This window comes from Nannospalax galili, unplaced genomic scaffold (assembly GCF_000622305.1).
Source record: "Nannospalax galili isolate Female #2095 unplaced genomic scaffold, S.galili_v1.0 scaffold514, whole genome shotgun sequence".
In the NCBI taxonomy this organism is placed as follows: domain Eukaryota; kingdom Metazoa; phylum Chordata; class Mammalia; order Rodentia; family Spalacidae; genus Nannospalax; species Nannospalax galili.
The window spans coordinates 1,102,977-1,110,866 of NW_008336076.1; the positions used below are offsets into that span (position 1 = coordinate 1,102,977).

At 38.2% G+C, this 7,890-nt stretch overlaps 1 protein-coding gene across 1 annotated transcript in view; it reads right to left on the reverse strand.

The window, feature by feature from the left end:
• Positions 1-4,210, reverse strand: part of Csrnp3 (cysteine and serine rich nuclear protein 3) — a 231,407-nt gene extending 227,197 nt beyond the window's left edge. Inside the window, exon 1 of the mRNA XM_008830898.2 lies at positions 4,118-4,210. The gene's annotated coding sequence lies outside the window, so the exon portion shown is untranslated. The remainder of the gene's footprint in view (positions 1-4,117) is intronic.
• Positions 4,211-7,890: the final 3,680 nt, after the last annotated feature.

A 7,890-nucleotide genomic window follows, 5' to 3' on the forward strand; every position in this document is an offset into this window, starting at 1 on the left:
CCATTTTATCTATGTAGCTATCTACCTTTTCTAATGGTGAGAGTAAAATGCATCAATGTGGTCTCATGACAGTGGATTCCTTAGTAATACACATTGCTTAGGATTAGTACTAGCACTGCCAAGATTATCATACCTCGAGTTAAGTGCTTGGAAACTTACACTGAGTCGTTATTTCAACAATTTTTAGGTCAAACTATTTAGTCCATTATAATTAAGACCTAAAAAATCAAATGGCCTGTCTACCCGCCTGAGATCTGAGTAGAATCCAAATATGATTAGCTCAATAATAAAATCCACACCTTGATCCTCGGGTACAAAAATGGCAGTTGGGGAGTAACGGTTGCTTTGTATCAACTCCCTTTCCATTCCTGTCTAAGCCCTATACTAAATATCAGGTGTTGAATGTACACAAAGTCAAGAATAACATCTGATTGGTAATATTTTTGTGTTATGACACCGGGTGACACAGATGTTAATGTCATTTTTTATTTGCCCGGATTACCCTAAATGCATACTATAATGTGAATTTGGTGAAATCTGACCAAAGCTTTCTTACCCCATGTTATCTCCATTTCTCATAAATCAAGTCCCCCATTTCCAGAAATGTGTGGTCATTTGCCAAAGTAGCATATTCCCATTGTAAATGTAAAGTTGTCTACCTATATTATAGAGGAAGCTATTAAATATTAATTTTCTTAGCACAGTTTATGAACCTTGAGAGGCCTATAAAAATCACCTACAATACCGGCAAGCTATTTTTAGAATATAGAGGCACATGAAGCATTATAGATATTACTGATAGGCTGTATCTTTAAGTTATCTGTAGTTGAGAATAAGCCTACGTGATATATTATTTTCAGGAACGTGAAATATACTTGGTAGTTTTGACTGTGTCTGATACAGTAGTTATTTGCACAAGTCACATGACCATTTATCTGTCCCTCGGGTTTACAGTTAGTGTGTCTTTCAATGTCATTATTGTTTATGCTAAAAATGTTATCTCTGAAGTAATTTTCTCATGTTAATTGAGAAAAGTGAAATACATCCCATCCTCCTAAGTCCCTTGGAAAGCAAAGCAGTGACACACAAATTAATTTAACTGCACATAATGTATTGGCTAGATACTAAATATTTAGCACATGGTTTAAGTGTGTCGTCCTTTAATTGCTACATTGCTAATGCTAAATCTAATAAACTAAGGTTAATATTATGAAAACAAAGCATTCCATGTCAAAGTTATTTAAACAAGTGATAAAGAGATAACAGAACTGGAGTCTCACTTGCATTATAACAATAGCATAACTATAACTATAGGCTTTATGATGATTCTTCCTCTCAACAAATGCTAAGATAAAGGAAATGGTGTGTGGGCTGGCAGCACTGTCTTAAAAGCACACATAATGAAAATATTTTAATTTGAGGATTTGCCTAGAGCAAAAGAGGATCATAATTACAGTGGGCTTTTTTCTTATAAAGAAAAGGCACATAAAACAAATGTTTTATCTCAAACAAAACCAAATATTTTAAAAAGTCTGTGTGTACATATATAACAATTGTATTAAACTTAAAATACATTGTCTTAATATTAAAACAAGTATTTTTTAGTTTGTTGGAATGTGTAGTCCTTTACTCATTAGATAGATTACCAAGGTAAGAAAATGACTCATTTACTGAAATGTGGACATTAAGTTAAAATGATACTTATTCTACTATGTCAGAATATAACCCTGCTCACTACCCAGAGCCTGGACATGCATCTCAAGCTTTTTTTTTTTTTTTTTTTTTTTTTTTTTTAATGGCTAAAGTTACCAATACATTAAAAATATTTTCATTCATTGTCCTATTTGGTACATTATTGACAACTACAACACAGGGAGAAAAAGGAAATCAAGCATCACAATGTGCAAAAAGAGACTAAAAGGTACTAGTTATCTTTTACATTTAAGCCTTAAAAAACCTTGCACCAAAGAAAGCAAATGGCCTCGCCTTGCCATCCCTTACTGAGCAGCTTTATAAGGGTTTGATTTGCCTGTTCCATTTCTGCTTGGGAATCTCCTCCTAACTGTTTTCTTGCATGCTTTTTCCTCCCTTGCCTCCTCCATCCAGTGCACACACACACACACACACACACACACACACACACACACACACTTTTCCTGTAGACTGCAGTAGAAGCTACCACAATTGTTTCATTTTTTATATGACCTGCAGACGTCTGCCAGTGCCTGATAGGAAATGCTGATGGAGATAGGGTTTATCTACTTTTCATCCAAAATATGTGAGCCATTAAGGAAATTAAAAAAAGCACCAACAATATACTCTGCCTTTATTCAGAACCTTTCCCTGAGTGATTATTAAAAGGATGATATTTTTAGCTAAAGAAAGCAAAATGCATCTTCAGCAGCTGGTTTCCAAGGAAACAGAATAATTTAAAACCATGTGGAACTCTGCTCTCTAATTTTCATCAATCTCCTTTCATTCCTAGAGGTAGCTTTGTTCAGAATTTATAATTTATTTTAAAAATGTAGCTGCATCGACTTATTGTTTCTATCACATTTCAGTAGCTGAGTTTTGCAATACTACCTTAAATTTCATGGGGGCAGTTTGAATTAATTGCAACCATTACTTTGTTTAAAAAAAAAACAAATTCATTTTTTTAAAAAATCAACAATTAGGGACACAGCAAAACTTCATCATGTCATGATTTTTGAATTCAAAAATAGTTTTAAACAAACCATACAAGAATGTTTGTCTAGGTCAATATGACATGTAACTGTATAAAGATACTAAGTATATTTAGTATATTTAGGAAGTTCAAAGTAGTTCTTCATTAATTTAATCTTTACTGAGTATTCAGTAGTATTTCTTTCCCATTTAATTTAAGAAGAGTTACCTTTGTACCATCTCATTCAAGAAAAACCAAAACAAAAACAAGAATAAAAACGTTCTTAGGAATTACAGTCACTCTTTTCATTTTATAATTCATTCAGATATTAAAATACATATGAGCAAATTATTTACGTGATTATTCAGCTTCCATTGTATTCTAGAGAACAAGTATTATTTGGATGCCAATGTGCCCAAGCCTGTAATATTTCATAAAAGCGCAAACTTAATGAGGTCTTCTCACCCTTCAATGATCTATACTTATGAATCAAAAGAAACACAGTAGTGACATAAAATAAAATTTTTCCTATATCTCTATTATTATAAATATGCCATTCATTACTCACTAAAAAATATCTCTTCTGTTTTCCCTAGTGGAAATTGAAGCACAATGTTAGGAGTTATAAGCGACTAGTAAAATCAAAACTTTAGAGACATTAAAAAATACAGGCGTGAGGCTATTGCCAGCAATGTGTGATGGAATTCTAATCAGATGTGTCTGACTGAAGAACTGAGCGATCTGAGAAACTTGACTGGCGAGATGCGACTTTGCACAGCAACGCCTCATCCTTCACTGGGCTTTTAAAGTAGAAACAGTCTGGGGCATATCGATAGGTTACCTCAATCCCAGAGAAGCTTCCAATCTGCAGGCTTTTAAAGTGATACAGCGACTCAAGGCATGGATGTGGCAGGCAGGACTAAGTTAAGTAAAAGGGCTCACATGCCCACAAACCATTCATTCTAAACCAGGGCTTAAAAGAAACTATAATCTGTAAAAAATAATTTTCAGAAGCCACTTACAAAGTGGTAAGCATAGAGACCACGGACTGAATTCAGTGTCTGCATTCTGGGAAGGCTCCATTTTCTCAGGACCTGTGGAATCTATCAATCTTTTCTCATTCTTCCCTTGGTTCCCAAAACAAGCCTTGATAAAAACACACAAAGACACACGATTTGGTCTTTTGCTTTTGCTCAATAACGTTTGCTTACACAGTTATCCAGGAGAAGACATGCCTGTGGTGTTTTTGTGTGTTTTTGTTTCTAAATCAGAGGGTTTTGCAGAGAGCGAGCTCACAGGAAGGCTCCCCGAAGTCCAGAGAGGGAACGCTTTGGGGAAGCGCCTTCAGACGCCTGCCGGCATTACAAAGATGCTCCCATTGGAATCCAGGAGCATTTCCTTCTTAAAGAAAAAGAGGAATTCTCTTTCCTTTTCTTATTTTTTTGCTCTTACCTGTAAATATGGTCTCTCTACTTCGGCTCCCGCAGAACACACTGAGGAGGGTTCACTCCGCCCTCGACCATCCATCAGGCCTCAGCCAACCAATAACAAAAGCCGGATCCAGGCGCCCCCGGCTCCTCCTCGCTGCCAGCTTCCAGTCCTTGCTCCCTCCCACCCTCCAGGCCCCCACCCCCTGCTTCTAGAGGACAAATCTCTGCAACAGAGAGAGGGAGGCAGCGGAAAAAAGAACTATGGAGAGAGCAGCAGAGAAGAAAGCTGTTTCAGAGAATAGTCAGTTCAAGTCAAAAGCCGGGCTTGGATTTAGGAAACCGGAGTTAATCTATGTCTTGCCCACCATAAATCAACGAAAATTCTTGAGGAAAACCCAAGTAAATTGCCTGTTTTTCCTGTTCCCGTTAATAGTCTTCACCCCCTGGGGGAGGGGGAAAAATACCCCTCCTCATTGTACATTTTGGGATGTAGATAGAGGAGGGAGATGGGTGATCAATGTCACATTTTCAAAGAGATACAATCCAAATGAGGCCAAGCCTCTCTCTATGACGCCACAAACTGGTTGTCAAGGTTTCTAGTCACAGTTTGTGGGCCAGTCAGATGTAAAAAATTTTTCATTCTTAGTAGCAAAATAGTCAAATATTTTAGAGTTGTGTGGTTTGCATGATTTCAGATCCCTTCAATGCCAGCATCAATTTGTGAATAATGGAGCTTGTTAAAGATTAAAGAGGAATCAACCACTCAGCTGCCAAGTCTCAAAGTGACTAATTGAACTCTAATTTTACTCTAATAACCCTGGGCAAAATCGTTGCACTTCTGAACTAAAAGGTATAATGTGAATAAAAGGACAATAGAGGAAAACATCAAATTAGAATTCTTTAAGACAGCAAATTCATCTGCAGCTTCAAAACAGCTAATTTCTTCTTCCTCCTTTTTAAATATTTTATTTATTATTTTTATTGTATGTGTATGAGCATATTGCCTGCATGTATGTAAGTGCACCCCTGTCCTGCAATGCCTGAGGAGGTCAGAAGAGGGCACTGGGTTTTTAGCCACCATGTGAGAATTGAACCTGGGTCCTTTGTAAGAGCATTCGGTGCTCTTAACCATTAAGTCATCACTCCAGCCCCACCTCCTTCTTCTTTTGAGACAGGGTCTCACCAGGTAACCTTGACTGGCCTAGAATTCACAGAAATCTGACTGCCTTTACTTCCTAACTGCTGAGATTAAAGGCCTGCACTACTGTACCTGGCCAAGAAAGATAAATAAAATAATAAAATAAAATAACATAAACAAACACATAGAGGCCAGTATTTTTTACATTCATTCAAAACACTATTAATTGAGTATCATTATTACCAGACCTGGGGGACACAGCCTGTGCTCCAACAAGCCAGGTTCAGCTACCCATTTTCAATAGACAATAAAAGGAGCCAAATTAATAGTGAAAAGCAGAAAAAGAGGATTTATTCAACATGGCCACCTTAGGATGAGGAACAAAGTGACTCAGCAACTCCCCAAGTCGTCTTTGGGGAATCCCAACATGAGGGTAGGGTTTAAACAGAAAGTAGGAAACATTCATGACTCAACAGTCCAGCAAGGTGTGGTCCCTGCCACTTATCTCAGTTCCAAGTCCTGTCTTGCAAGGTCAATTTGTAAATTTTTCTCTAGTACAGAAGTTCCTCCTCTGGCTGCCTCCAAGGCTTCAGTCATTTCCTTTCTCAGTGCGATTTTTGGGGAAATACTAATTCCTTGGGATCCATTCTTTCAATACAAAGAGCACAAGCATCCATACTTGCCAGACTGGCTGGTTACATCATCTGATGAGGTGATCCAAGAAAGCTTCCTTGGGGAGACATGACCTAATGGTTGGTTTGCTTTAAGATTTATTTATTTATTTGTCTGTGTGTGTGTGTGTGTAAGTGTGTGTGCGTGTGTGTGTGTGTGTGTGTGTGTGTGTGTGTGTATGCTATGTGTGTCGGGGGGTGCCTTTGGAGGCCAAAAGAGGGATTTCCTTACACTAGAGTTACAGGGAGCTAGGAGCCCTGACCTGGGTGCTGCGAACTGAACTTCAGTCTTCTGGAAGAGCAGCAAGTGCTCTTGACTGCTGTGTTAATCACCACAGTGTCAGTCACCAAACCCCAAACTAATGTGGCTGTTATCTCTACCACACAGGTAAGGATTTTCCACTTGAGATAGCTATAGATCTTACTCTTCAGTTTCTTGGTTCACTGTGTCCTTATGGGAATAAAATCAAAAGGAAGAAAAAAGAAAGACATAGCAAGTAGTCTCTATTTTTCCCAAAGGACAAACCTTTGGGAGTCCAGGAACAACTGTATAGAGAATTTAGGGCTGTTAGAAGAGGAATGGCTGGTGATAGCGTGAAGCTAACTTTACATAGAAATGTACTGGGGCTGCAGTATTCCCTCAGTGTTAGTGTGTATGGATGAAAATTCCCGGAAAGAAACTGGTCTGAAAAAGCTGATTGACTGACTAGAACTTCAGTGGATACGGAGAGGTTGGAAGGTTGCAAGTCCAGAACCCAGTTATCCTGGGGCATCTTTGGCCCCCTTGGAATAGCCATGGATTGTTCTCCTCTATGCATGACCATTAGGGAAATCTTTTGCGACCACTAGGGAAACCCTTTCGAATGTATGAACAGACCCCCCGTTTTCATCCAACTAGAGGGCTAAGAATGATTCCACATAGCATCTAAGACCTATTTCAGAGCTGTCATTGCCTTGCCATAACCTGCATATGTGGTGTACCTATTTTAAAGTCTGTTGTTGTATGACTGTTTTTGTTCTGTTAATATAAAATGTTTGTGAAGTTGCCCATTAGAACATGGTAGTTGGTGATACCTAAATCTGTGTTCCCAGGCCATGGTCACTAATATTTGGCTCCAGAATAAACCATCTCCTTTATTCCTTTGAGGAGAGATCTGTTTCTTTCATTGACAAGTTATTGCCTATTATCTGTGAGTCCCTACATCTGTAGCAATGAAAAAAAAAAAAAACCACACCAATTTTGCTTATTTTGAGAATTTTTATTTATTTCATTTATGTGCGTGTATGTGTATCTGCCTGAATTTATGTGCACCATGTACATAACAGGTACCTATGGAGATCAGAAGTATTAGCTCCCCTGGAACTGGAGTTACAGGTAGTTGTGAATGATGTGGATTCTAGTAACCAAACCTGGGTCTTCTACAAGAGCAGTAAGTGCTCTTAACTGCTGAGCCATTTCTCCAATCCCTAACTTTACTTAGATGGCATGATTATTTAGAATAATAAGGAATTTTGAGGGATCCCTTCATGGTCACCAGTCATCAAGGAAATCATGGTCCCCTCCTGGGGCTCTAAATCTCATTAATAAAAAAATTTTAAAGGGGGACTGGAGAGATGGTTCAGTGGTTAAAAACACTGATTGGTCTTACAGAGAACCTGGGTTCAATTCCCAGCACCCACATGGCAGCTTACAACCATCCAGAACTCCAGTTCCAGGGTATCTGATGCCTTCTTCTGACCTCCACGGGCATTGCACAACATGAGTGCATTTACATAGATGCAGCCAATATACTCATACACACATACACACACACACAAATGCAAAAAAAAAAATTTAAGAAAAATATCCAAACAGAAGCTCAAGGACAATTATATTACAGTTTAAAAGAAAAAACTCCAGGGCAAGCAGGTCAGTCATGGGAATGATACAGGGAGAAGAGTATCTCCTAAAGGGTTCTTAGTCTCATTCATAAAAGAATTTAAGAA